Source organism: Lissotriton vulgaris, chromosome 8 (assembly GCF_964263255.1).
Source record: "Lissotriton vulgaris chromosome 8, aLisVul1.2, whole genome shotgun sequence".
Classification (NCBI taxonomy): Eukaryota; Metazoa; Chordata; class Amphibia; order Caudata; family Salamandridae; genus Lissotriton; species Lissotriton vulgaris.
In genome coordinates, this window is record NC_141696.1 from 546,020,041 (window position 1) to 546,032,115 (window position 12,075).

A 12,075-nucleotide genomic window follows, 5' to 3' on the forward strand; every position below is an offset into this window, starting at 1 on the left:
ATCTATCTATCTATCTATCTATCTATCTATCTATCTATCTATCTATCTATCTTATATATGGATACCTGCGTACACATACATATAGATATGCCATGCATTCCTTTAGATTTGTTCCAACCTCTTACCATTTATTTGAGAATCCCTACTTTTCAAGTGACTGCAAATGAAGTCATTTCCGGCACTTTTTGGCCGGTGCAAGGTAACAAAAACACATGCCAACTTTTAATACAAATCATTGGTCTCTTTATTAACGCGCACTGTCAAACATGGGGCTTTCACACGTCAGGTAAACATGATAACCAATATACAACAGAAGCAGATGTAGATTGCTTATCAATGCCGGGATAGAACAGTTGTGAATTGAGTAGAAGAAGGGCCCCTGAATTGATACTTATTATATACAGCCTGTAAGATAGTGAAAAATGCAGGCTAGGAAAGGAGATGCAAATATCAATGTATTAGAAAAATACATAAAGAGGAGTGATTTGCTTTTATTCATTCAAGGCTAGAAAAAATCAACATACTATTGCAAGCATTCATACACCACCAAATAGAAATAAACAATTCTGACATTAAACGTAAAGGTGATGATGCATTTGTATCATCACCTTGAGAAGGGTCACCGAGGAATTGAGCCCAGGGCTTCTGCACTTAAACACCAGAAACACTCCACTAAACTAAGATGCCTGTTGGTGCCAACAATTCCCAAAGTTAATGCATGTTCTAGGTGAGCAATGAACAGAATGCAGGGCTCTTTTCAAAGCGAGGTCTGTGAATCAACAGATACATCCACATGCCAATTACTTTAGTGTTTTTAAGAGAATTCACTTTCTTGGAACGAGTCTGCATGAAACCATCTTCAGGGCCTGGACAATTTCATGGCAAAACAGCACCTCTCAACATTGCAGCCAAGACAATATAACAACTGTTTCTGCCCGGTTTCGAACCGGGGACCTTTCGCGTGTGAGGCAAACGTGATAACCACTACACTACAGAAACAGATGTCTACAGTTGATTCTTCTGTGATGAAACTTCTCAAAACAGGCTATTCCAAGGGCCTCTGGTTTTAGATTTCTTTCATGCAACCTTCCCAGACAGCCCTAGCTGAACGCTTGTATATGCCATGCAAGTTCAGCATTTTTACTAAATGCTTAAAGAGAAATGTTTCCTATTTGCTCAGGCAGGGCAAGGTTAAAAGCATGAGACTCTAGCAAATATTCATCCACTACTGCAAAGAGAAAATTGATATTGGCTTTGAAATGCATACTTCAATACTACTTTAAAAAAGCACCAATGAAAGGGCTCGTCTGGGATTTAAACCCGGGACCTCTCGCACCCAAAGCGAGAATCATACCCCTAGACCAACGAGCCTTCGAAAGACCCGCACCTCTGAAAAGCTAATACCAGCTCTAAGCACGCAATGAAGATCATGCTGGGGACTTTTTCATGCTTGGTCTGTGAATACACATGAAATTCAGTGTCAACTTACCCTTTCTCAAATGATATCACTATCATTTATCAGTGTCCCCTTTTATTTTGTCCCAGCATTGGACACGTCTTACAGGAAGTCAGCACTTATTTATCTATTTCTGCAGTGGCTAGACCCTAAAGAGAAAGAATAAAAAGCTGTTCATAACAACATAAGAAACACATGTTGCATTTTTTCTCAAATGCTTATTCCCTTTGTGCAAATCGGAATGCCAAGCTGAATAACTGGGTCACAGATTCTGGCTAATTATCTTTCCCTTGAATGCAAGTAGCAATAAAAACTGCCTAATGCAGGACTAAAGCATTCCTTGCAAGCCTCTAACATCATAACATAACTGAGCTGCTGGTAGCAAGCTAAGCAATACCTTCCCAAAATGAGAAGTACATGTGCTAATCCGCTCAATCAGCGCTCGATCAGGCGAGATATAGAAAAGGTGGAAAGGGTCCAAATGGCTGTCCCTTCCTTTTTAGGGTGGGTCCTTCTGACTATCATAGGATTGCTTGTATAAGTGGCCAGGGTCAGAGAAAAAACTTTCAACCCTTCTCAGTGTTCTATCCAGAAGCAGGCATTTTCTGTGCCTTTAATTTCAGGCTTTTCCCAGCAGTCTCTGTTCTGCCTATGTAAATTAACAAAAGCAGTGCTTATTCATCACTTACTCTAATGTCCTTACTGTCCAGAAAGCTCTGCCTAAGTATGCTTTTTTTCTTTTTCAGTGAAATTCTAAATGTTTTTTCTGCCCAGTCTATGGCAGTAGAATGCTGCTTATGATGCCACATTTTGTTGAATCACCAAGGTACAACTACAGAGGAATATATGAGTCTGAACGACATGGAACTCTTAGCTAACACATCACAATGTGTGATGCTTGCCAACCAAGCACTAGATTCTGGAGCGCTGATGATCAGAACATTCTGCTCCTGAAGGAAAGGAAAGACAGCTTGATGGAAAATAAAGTCTCAGTTTATATTAACGCTCTCTCTCTCCCAATATCTATCTATCTATCTATCTATCTATCTATCTATCTATCTATCTATCTATCTATCTATCTATCTATCTATCTATCTATCTATCTATCTATCTATCTATCTATCTATCTATCTATCTATCTATCTATCTATCTATCTATCTATCTATCTATCTATCTATCTATCTATCTATCTATCTATCTTTATATATGGATACCTGCGTACACATACATATAGATATGCCATGCATTCCTTTAGATTTGTTCCAACCTCTTACCATTTATTTGAGAATCCCTACTTTTCAAGTGACTGCAAATGAAGTCATTTCCGGCACTTTTTGGCCGGTGCAAGGTAACAAAAACACATGCCAACTTTTAATACAAATCATTGGTCTCTTTATTAACGCGCACTGTCAAACATGGGGCTTTCACACGTCAGGTAAACATGATAACCAATACACAACAGAAGCAGATGTAGATTGCTTATCAATGCCAGGATAGAATAGTTGTGAATTGAGTAATAGAAGGGCCCCTGAATTGATACTTATTATATACAGCCTGTAAGATAGTGAAAATGCAGGCTAGGAAAGGAGATGCAAATATCAATGTATTAGAAAAATACATAAAGAGGAGTGATTTGCTTTTATTCATTCAAGGCTAGAAAAAATCAACATACTATTGCAAGCATTCATACACCACCAAATAGAAATAAACAATTCTGACATTAAACGTAAAGGTGACGATGCATTTGTATCATCACCTTGAGAAGGGTCACCGAGGAATTGAGCCCAGGGCTTCTGCACTTAAACACCAGAAACACTCCACTAAACTAAGATGCCTGTTGGTGCCAACAATTCCCAAAGTTAATGCATGTTCTAGGTGAGCAATGAACAGAATGCAGGGCTCTTATGAAAGCGAGGTCTGTGAATCAACAGATACATCCACATGCCAATTACTTTAGTGTTTTTAAGAGAATTCACTTTCTTGGAATGAGTCTGCATGAAACCATCTTCAGGGCCTGGACAATTTCATGGCAAAACGGCACCTCTCAACATTGCAGCCAAGACAATATAAAAACTGTTTCTGCCCGGTTTCGAACCGGGGACCTTTTGCGTGTGAGGCGAACGTGATAACCACTACACTACAGAAACAGATGTCTACAGTTGATTCTTCTGTGATGAAACTTCTCAAAACAGGCTATTCCAAGGGCCTCTGGTTTTAGATTTCTTTCATGCAACCTTCCCAGACAGCCCTAGCTGAACGCTTGTATATGCCATGCAAGTTCAGCATTTTTGCAAAATGCTTAAAGAGAAATGTTTCCTATTTGCTCAGGCAGGGCAAGGTTAAAAGCATGAGACTCTAGCAAATATTCATCCACTACTGCAAAGAGAAAATTGATATTGGCTTTGAAATGCATACTTCAATACTACTTTAAAAAAGCACCAACGAAAGGGCTCGTCTGGGATTTGAACCCGGGACCTCTCGCACCCAAAGCGAGAATCATACCCCTAGACCAACGAGCCTTCGAAAGGCCTGCACCTCTGAAAAGCTAATACCAGCTCTAAGCACGCAATGAAGATCATGCTGGGGACTTTTTCATGCTTGGTCTGTGAATACACATGAAATTCAGTGTCAACTTACCCTTTCTCAAATGATATCACTATCATTTATAAGTGTCCCCTTTTATTTTGTCCCAGCATTGGACACGTCTTACAGGAAGTCAGCACTTATTTATCTATTTCTGCAGTGGCTAGACCCTAAAGAGAAAGAATAAAAAGCTGTTCATAACAACATAAGAAACACATGTTGCATTTTTTCTCAAATGCTTATTCCCTTTGTGCAAATCGGAATGCCAAGCTGAATAACTGGGTCACAGATTCTGGCTAATTATCTTTCCCTTGAATGCAAGTAGCAATAAAAACTGCCTAATGCAGGACTAAAGCATTCCTTGCAAGCCTCTAACATCATAACATAACTGAGCTGCTGGTAGCAAGCTAAGCAATACCTTCCCAAAATGAGAAGTACATGTGCTAATCCGCTCAATCAGGCTCGATCAGGCGAGATATAGAAAAGGTGGAAAGGGTCCAAATGGCTGTCCCTTCCTTTTTAGGGTGGGTCCTTCTGACTATCATAGGATTGCTTGTATAAGTGGCCAGGGTCAGAGAAAAAACTTTCAACCCTTCTCAGTGTTCTATCCAGAAGCAGGCATTTTCTGTGCCTTTAATTTCAGGCTTTTCCCAGCAGTCTCTGTTCTGCCTATGTAAATTAACAAAAGCAGTGCTTATTCATCACTTACTCTAATGTCCTTACTGTCCAGAAAGCTCTGCCTAAGTATGCTTTTTTTCTTTTTCAGTGAAATTCTAAATGTTTTTTCTGCCCAGTCTATGGCAGTAGAATGCTGCTTATGATGCCACATTTTGTTGAATCACCAAGGTACAACTACAGAGGAATATATGAGTCTGAACGACATGGAACTCTTAGCTAACACATCACAATGTGTGATGCTTGCCAACCAAGCACTAGATTCTGGAGCGCTGATGATCAGAACATTCTGCTCCTGAAGGAAAGGAAAGACAGCTTGATGGAAAATAAAGTCTCAGTTTATATTAACGCTCTCTCTCTCCCAATATCTATCTATCTATCTATCTATCTATCTATCTATCTATCTATCTATCTATCTATCTATCTATCTATCTATCTATCTATCTATCTATCTATCTATCTATCTATCTATCTATCTATCTATCTATCTATCTATCTATCTATCTATCTATCTATCTATCTATCTATCTTTATATATGGATACCTGCGTACACATACATATAGATATGCCATGCATTCCTTTAGATTTGTTCCAACCTCTTACCATTTATTTGAGAATCCCTACTTTTCAAGTGACTGCAAATGAAGTCATTTCCGGCACTTTTTGGCCGGTGCAAGGTAACAAAAACACATGCCAACTTTTAATACAAATCATTGGTCTCTTTATTAACGCGCACTGTCAAACATGGGGCTTTCACACGTCAGGTAAACATGATAACCAATACACAACAGAAGCAGATGTAGATTGCTTATCAATGCCAGGATAGAATAGTTGTGAATTGAGTAATAGAAGGGCCCCTGAATTGATACTTATTATATACAGCCTGTAAGATAGTGAAAAATGCAGGCTAGGAAAGGAGATGCAAATATCAATGTATTAGAAAAATACATAAAGAGGAGTGATTTGCTTTTATTCATTCAAGGCTAGAAAAAATCAACATACTATTGCAAGCATTCATACACCACCAAATAGAAATAAACAATTCTGACATTAAACGTAAAGGTGACGATGCATTTGTATCATCACCTTGAGAAGGGTCACCGAGGAATTGAGCCCAGGGCTTCTGCACTTAAACACCAGAAACACTCCACTAAACTAAGATGCCTGTTGGTGCCAACAATTCCCAAAGTTAATGCATGTTCTAGGTGAGCAATGAACAGAATGCAGGGCTCTTATGAAAGCGAGGTCTGTGAATCAACAGATACATCCACATGCCAATTACTTTAGTGTTTTTAAGAGAATTCACTTTCTTGGAATGAGTCTGCATGAAACCATCTTCAGGGCCTGGACAATTTCATGGCAAAATGGCACCTCTCAACATTGCAGCCAAGACAATATAACAACTGTTTCTGCCCGGTTTCGAACCGGGGACCTTTCGCGTGTGAGGCGAACGTGATAACCACTACACTACAGAAACAGATGTCTACAGTTGATTCTTCTGTGATGAAACTTCTCAAAACAGGCTATTCCAAGGGCCTCTGGTTTTAGATTTCTTTCATGCAACCTTCCCAGACAGCCCTAGCTGAACGCTTGTATATGCCATGCAAGTTCAGCATTTTTGCAAAATGCTTAAAGAGAAATGTTTCCTATTTGCTCAGGCAGGGCAAGGTTAAAAGCATGAGACTCTAGCAAATATTCATCCACTACTGCAAAGAGAAAATTGATATTGGCTTTGAAATGCATACTTCAATACTACTTTAAAAAAGCACCAATGAAAGGGCTCGTCCGGGATTTGAACCCGGGACCTCTCGCACCCAAAGCGAGAATCATACCCCTAGACCAACGAGCCTTCGAAAGGCCCGCACCTCTGAAAAGCTAATACCAGCTCTAAGCACGCAATGAAGATCATGCTGGGGACTTTTTCATGCTTGGTCTGTGAATACACATGAAATTCAGTGTCAACTTACCCTTTCTCAAATGATATCACTATCATTTATAAGTGTCCCCTTTTATTTTGTCCCAGCATTGGACACGTCTTACAGGAAGTCAGCACTTATTTATCTATTTCTGCAGTGGCTAGACACTAAAGAAAAAGAATAAAAAGCTGTTCATAACAACATAAGAAACACATGTTGCATTTTTTCTCAAATGCTTATTCCCTTTGTGCAAATCGGAATGCCAAGCTGAATAACTGGGTCACAGATTCTGGCTAATTATCTTTCCCTTGAATGCAAGTAGCAATAAAAACTGCCTAATGCAGGACTAAAGCATTCCTTGCAAGCCTCTAACATCATAACATAACTGAGCTGCTGGTAGCAAGCTAAGCAATACCTTCCCAAAATGAGAAGTACATGTGCTAATCCGCTCAATCAGCGCTCGATCAGGCTCGATCAGGCGAGATATAGAAAAGGTGGAAAGGGTCCAAATGGCTGTCCCTTCCTTTTTAGGGTGGGTCCTTCTGACTATCATAGGATTGCTTGTATAAGTGGCCAGGGTCAGAGAAAAAACTTTCAACCCTTCTCAGTGTTCTATCCAGAAGCAGGCATTTTCTGTGCCTTTAATTTCAGGCTTTTCCCAGCAGTCTCTGTTCTGCCTATGTAAATTAACAAAAGCAGTGCTTATTCATCACTTACTCTAATGTCCTTACTGTCCAGAAAGCTCTGCCTAAGTATGCTTTTTTTCTTTTTCAGTGAAATTCTAAATGTTTTTTCTGCCCAGTCTATGGCAGTAGAATGCTGCTTATGATGCCACATTTTGTTGAATCACCAAGGTACAACTACAGAGGAATATATGAGTCTGAACGACATGGAACTCTTAGCTAACACATCACAATGTGTGATGCTTGCCAACCAAGCACTAGATTCTGGAGCGCTGATGATCAGAACATTCTGCTCCTGAAGGAAAGGAAAGACAGCTTGATGGAAAATAAAGTCTCAGTTTATATTAACGCTCTCTCTCTCCCAATATCTATCTATCTATCTATCTATCTATCTATCTATCTATCTATCTATCTATCTATCTATCTATCTATCTATCTATCTATCTATCTATCTATCTATCTATCTATCTATCTATCTATCTATCTATCTATCTATCTATCTATCTATCTATCTATCTATCTATCTTTATATATGGATACCTGCGTACACATACATATAGATATGCCATGCATTCCTTTAGATTTGTTCCAACCTCTTACCATTTATTTGAGAATCCCTACTTTTCAAGTGACTGCAAATGAAGTCATTTCCGGCACTTTTTGGCCGGTGCAAGGTAACAAAAACACATGACAACTTTTAATAAAAATCATTGGTCTCTTTATTAACGCGCACTGTCAAACATGGGGCTTTCACACGTCAGGTAAACATGATAACCAATATACAACAGAAGCAGATGTAGATTGCTTATCAATGCCGGGATAGAACAGTTGTGAATTGAGTAGAAGAAGGGCCCCTGAATTGATACTTATTATATACAGCCTGTAAGATAGTGAAAAATGCAGGCTAGGAAAGGAGATGCAAATATCAATGTATTAGAAAAATACATAAAGAGGAGTGATTTGCTTTTATTCATTCAAGGCTAGAAAAAATCAACATACTATTGCAAGCATTCATACACCACCAAATAGAAATAAACAATTCTGACATTAAACGTAAAGGTGACGATGCATTTGTATCATCACCTTGAGAAGGGTCACCGAGGAATTGAGCCCAGGGCTTCTGCACTTAAACACCAGAAACACTCCACTAAACTAAGATGCCTGTTGGTGCCAACAATTCCCAAAGTTAATGCATGTTCTAGGTGAGCAATGAACAGAATGCAGGGCTCTTTTCAAAGCGAGGTCTGTGAATCAACAGATACATCCACATGCCAATTACTTTAGTGTTTTTAAGAGAATTCACTTTCTTGGAACGAGTCTGCATGAAACCATCTTCAGGGCCTGGACAATTTCATGGCAAAACGGCACCTCTCAACATTGCAGCCAAGACAATATAACAACTGTTTCTGCCCGGTTTCGAACCGGGGACCTTTCGCGTGTGAGGCAAACGTGATAACCACTACACTACAGAAACAGATGTCTACAGTTGATTCTTCTGTGATGAAACTTCTCAAAACAGGCTATTCCAAGGGCCTCTGGTTTTAGATTTCTTTCATGCAACCTTCCCAGACAGCCCTAGCTGAACGCTTGTATATGCCATGCAAGTTCAGCATTTTTGCAAAATGCTTAAAGAGAAATGTTTCCTATTTGCTCAGGCAGGGCAAGGTTAAAAGCATGAGACTCTAGCAAATATTCATCCACTACTGCAAAGAGAAAATTGATATTGGCTTTGAAATGCATACTTCAATACTACTTTAAAAAAGCACCAATGAAAGGGCTCGTCCGGGATTTGAACCCGGGACCTCTCGCACCCAAAGCGAGAATCATACCCCTAGACCAACGAGCCTTCGAAAGGCCTGCACCTCTGAAAAGCTAATACCAGCTCTAAGCACGCAATGAAGATCATGCTGGGGACTTTTTCATGCTTGGTCTGTGAATACACATGAAATTCAGTGTCAACTTACCCTTTCTCAAATGATATCACTATCATTTATAAGTGTCCCCTTTTATTTTGTCCCAGCATTGGACACGTCTTACAGGAAGTCAGCACTTATTTATCTATTTCTGCAGTGGCTAGACCCTAAAGAGAAAGAATAAAAAGCTGTTCATAACAACATAAGAAACACATGTTGCATTTTTTCTCAAATGCTTATTCCCTTTGTGCAAATCGGAATGCCAAGCTGAATAACTGGGTCACAGATTCTGGCTAATTATCTTTCCCTTGAATGCAAGTAGCAATAAAAACTGCCTAATGCAGGACTAAAGCATTCCTTGCAAGCCTCTAACATCATAACATAACTGAGCTGCTGGTAGCAAGCTAAGCAATACCTTCCCAAAATGAGAAGTACATGTGCTAATCCGCTCAATCAGCGCTCGATCAGGCTCGATCAGGCGAGATATAGAAAAGGTGGAAAGGGTCCAAATGGCTGTCCCTTCCTTTTTAGGGTGGGTCCTTCTGACTATCATAGGATTGCTTGTATAAGTGGCCAGGGTCAGAGAAAAAACTTTCAACCCTTCTCAGTGTTCTATCCAGAAGCAGGCATTTTCTGTGCCTTTAATTTCAGGCTTTTCCCAGCAGTCTCTGTTCTGCCTATGTAAATTAACAAAAGCAGTGCTTATTCATCACTTACTCTAATGTCCTTACTGTCCAGAAAGCTCTGCCTAAGTATGCTTTTTTTCTTTTTCAGTGAAATTCGAAATGTTTTTTCTGCCCAGTCTATGGCAGTAGAATGCTGCTTATGATGCCACATTTTGTTGAATCACCAAGGTACAACTACAGAGGAATATATGAGTCTGAACGACATGGAACTCTTAGCTAACACATCACAATGTGTGATGCTTGCCAACCAAGCACTAGATTCTGGAGCGCTGATGATCAGAACATTCTGCTCCTGAAGGAAAGGAAAGACAGCTTGATGGAAAATAAAGTCTCAGTTTATATTAACGCTCTCTCTCTCCCAATATCTATCTATCTATCTATCTATCTATCTATCTATCTATCTATCTATCTATCTATCTATCTATCTATCTATCTATCTATCTATCTATCTATCTATCTATCTATCTATCTATCTATCTATCTATCTATCTATCTATCTATCTATCTATCTATCTATCTATCTATCTATCTATCTATCTATCTATCTATCTATCCATCCATCCATCCATCCATCCATCCATCCATCCATCCATCCATCCATCCATCCATCTATCTATCTATCTATCTATCTATCTATCTATCTAGCTATCTATCTATCTATCTATCTATCTATCTATCTATCTATCTATCTATCTATCTATCTATCTATCTATCTATCTATCTATCTATCTATCTATCTATCTATCTATCTATCTATCTTTATATATGGATACCTGCGTACACATACATATAGATATGCCATGCATTCCTTTAGATTTGTTCCAACCTTTTACCATTTATTTGAGAATCCCTACTTTTCAAGTGACTGCAAATGAAGTTATTTCCGGCACTTTTTGGCCGGTGCAAGGTAACAAAAACACATGACAACTTTTAATAAAAATCATTGGTCTCTTTATTAATGCGCACTGTCAAACATGGGGCTTTCACACGTCAGGTAAACATGATAACCAATATACAACAGAAGCAGATGTAGATTGCTTATCAATGCCGGGATAGAACAGTTGTGAATTGAGTAGAAGAAGGGCCCCTGAATTGATACTTATTATATACAGCCTGTAAGATAGTGAAAAATGCAGGCTAGGAAAGGAGATGCAAATATCAATGTATTAGAAAAATACATAAAGAGGAGTGATTTGCTTTTATTCATTCAAGGCTAGAAAAAATCAACATACTATTGCAAGCATTCATACACCACCAAATAGAAATAAACAATTCTGACATTAAACGTAAAGGTGATGATGCATTTGTATCATCACCTTGAGAAGGGTCACCGAGGAATTGAGCCCAGGGCTTCTGCACTTAAACACCAGAAACACTCCACTAAACTAAGATGCCTGTTGGTGCCAACAATTCCCAAAGTTAATGCATGTTCTAGGTGAGCAATGAACAGAATGCAGGGCTCTTTTCAAAGCGAGGTCTGTGAATCAACAGATACATCCACATGCCAATTACTTTAGTGTTTTTAAGAGAATTCACTTTCTTGGAACGAGTCTGCATGAAACCATCTTCAGGGCCTGGACAATTTCATGGCAAAACAGCACCTCTCAACATTGCAGCCAAGACAATATAACAACTGTTTCTGCCCGGTTTCGAACCGGGGACCTTTCGCGTGTGAGGCAAACGTGATAACCACTACACTACAGAAACAGATGTCTACAGTTGATTCTTCTGTGATGAAACTTCTCAAAACAGGCTATTCCAAGGGCCTCTGGTTTTAGATTTCTTTCATGCAACCTTCCCAGACAGCCCTAGCTGAACGCTTGTATATGCCATGCAAGTTCAGCATTTTTGCAAAATGCTTAAAGAGAAATGTTTCCTATTTGCTCAGGCAGGGCAAGGTTAAAAGCATGAGACTCTAGCAAATATTCATCCACTACTGCAAAGAGAAAATTGATATTGGCTTTGAAATGCATACTTCAATACTACTTTAAAAAAGCACCAATGAAAGGGCTCGTCTGGGATTTGAACCCGGGACCTCTCGCACCCAAAGCGAGAATCATACCCCTAGACCAACGAGCCTTCGAAAGACCCGCACCTCTGAAAAGCTAATACCAGCTCTAAGCACGCAATGAAGATCATGCTGGGGACTTTTTCATGCTTG

The 12,075-nt window shown here is 39.3% G+C and overlaps 7 non-coding genes across 7 annotated transcripts; all 7 read right to left on the minus strand.

Moving 5' to 3' along the window:
* Window positions 1-926: 926 nt before the first annotated feature.
* On the minus strand, window positions 927-999 carry TRNAV-CAC (transfer RNA valine (anticodon CAC)). The gene has a single exon. It is a non-coding gene; the product is annotated as a tRNA-Val (tRNA).
* A 2,532-nt stretch (window positions 1,000-3,531) lies between these two features.
* TRNAV-CAC (transfer RNA valine (anticodon CAC)) lies at window positions 3,532-3,604 on the minus strand. The gene has a single exon. It is a non-coding gene; the product is annotated as a tRNA-Val (tRNA).
* A 2,516-nt stretch (window positions 3,605-6,120) lies between these two features.
* TRNAV-CAC (transfer RNA valine (anticodon CAC)) lies at window positions 6,121-6,193 on the minus strand. Its single transcript has one exon. It is a non-coding gene; the product is annotated as a tRNA-Val (tRNA).
* A 300-nt stretch (window positions 6,194-6,493) lies between these two features.
* Window positions 6,494-6,565, minus strand: TRNAP-UGG (transfer RNA proline (anticodon UGG)). The gene has a single exon. It is a non-coding gene; the product is annotated as a tRNA-Pro (tRNA).
* A 2,151-nt stretch (window positions 6,566-8,716) lies between these two features.
* On the minus strand, window positions 8,717-8,789 carry TRNAV-CAC (transfer RNA valine (anticodon CAC)). Its single transcript has one exon. It is a non-coding gene; the product is annotated as a tRNA-Val (tRNA).
* Window positions 8,790-9,089: 300 nt separating this feature from the next.
* Window positions 9,090-9,161, minus strand: TRNAP-UGG (transfer RNA proline (anticodon UGG)). Its single transcript has one exon. It is a non-coding gene; the product is annotated as a tRNA-Pro (tRNA).
* A 2,387-nt stretch (window positions 9,162-11,548) lies between these two features.
* On the minus strand, window positions 11,549-11,621 carry TRNAV-CAC (transfer RNA valine (anticodon CAC)). Its single transcript has one exon. It is a non-coding gene; the product is annotated as a tRNA-Val (tRNA).
* Window positions 11,622-12,075: the final 454 nt, after the last annotated feature.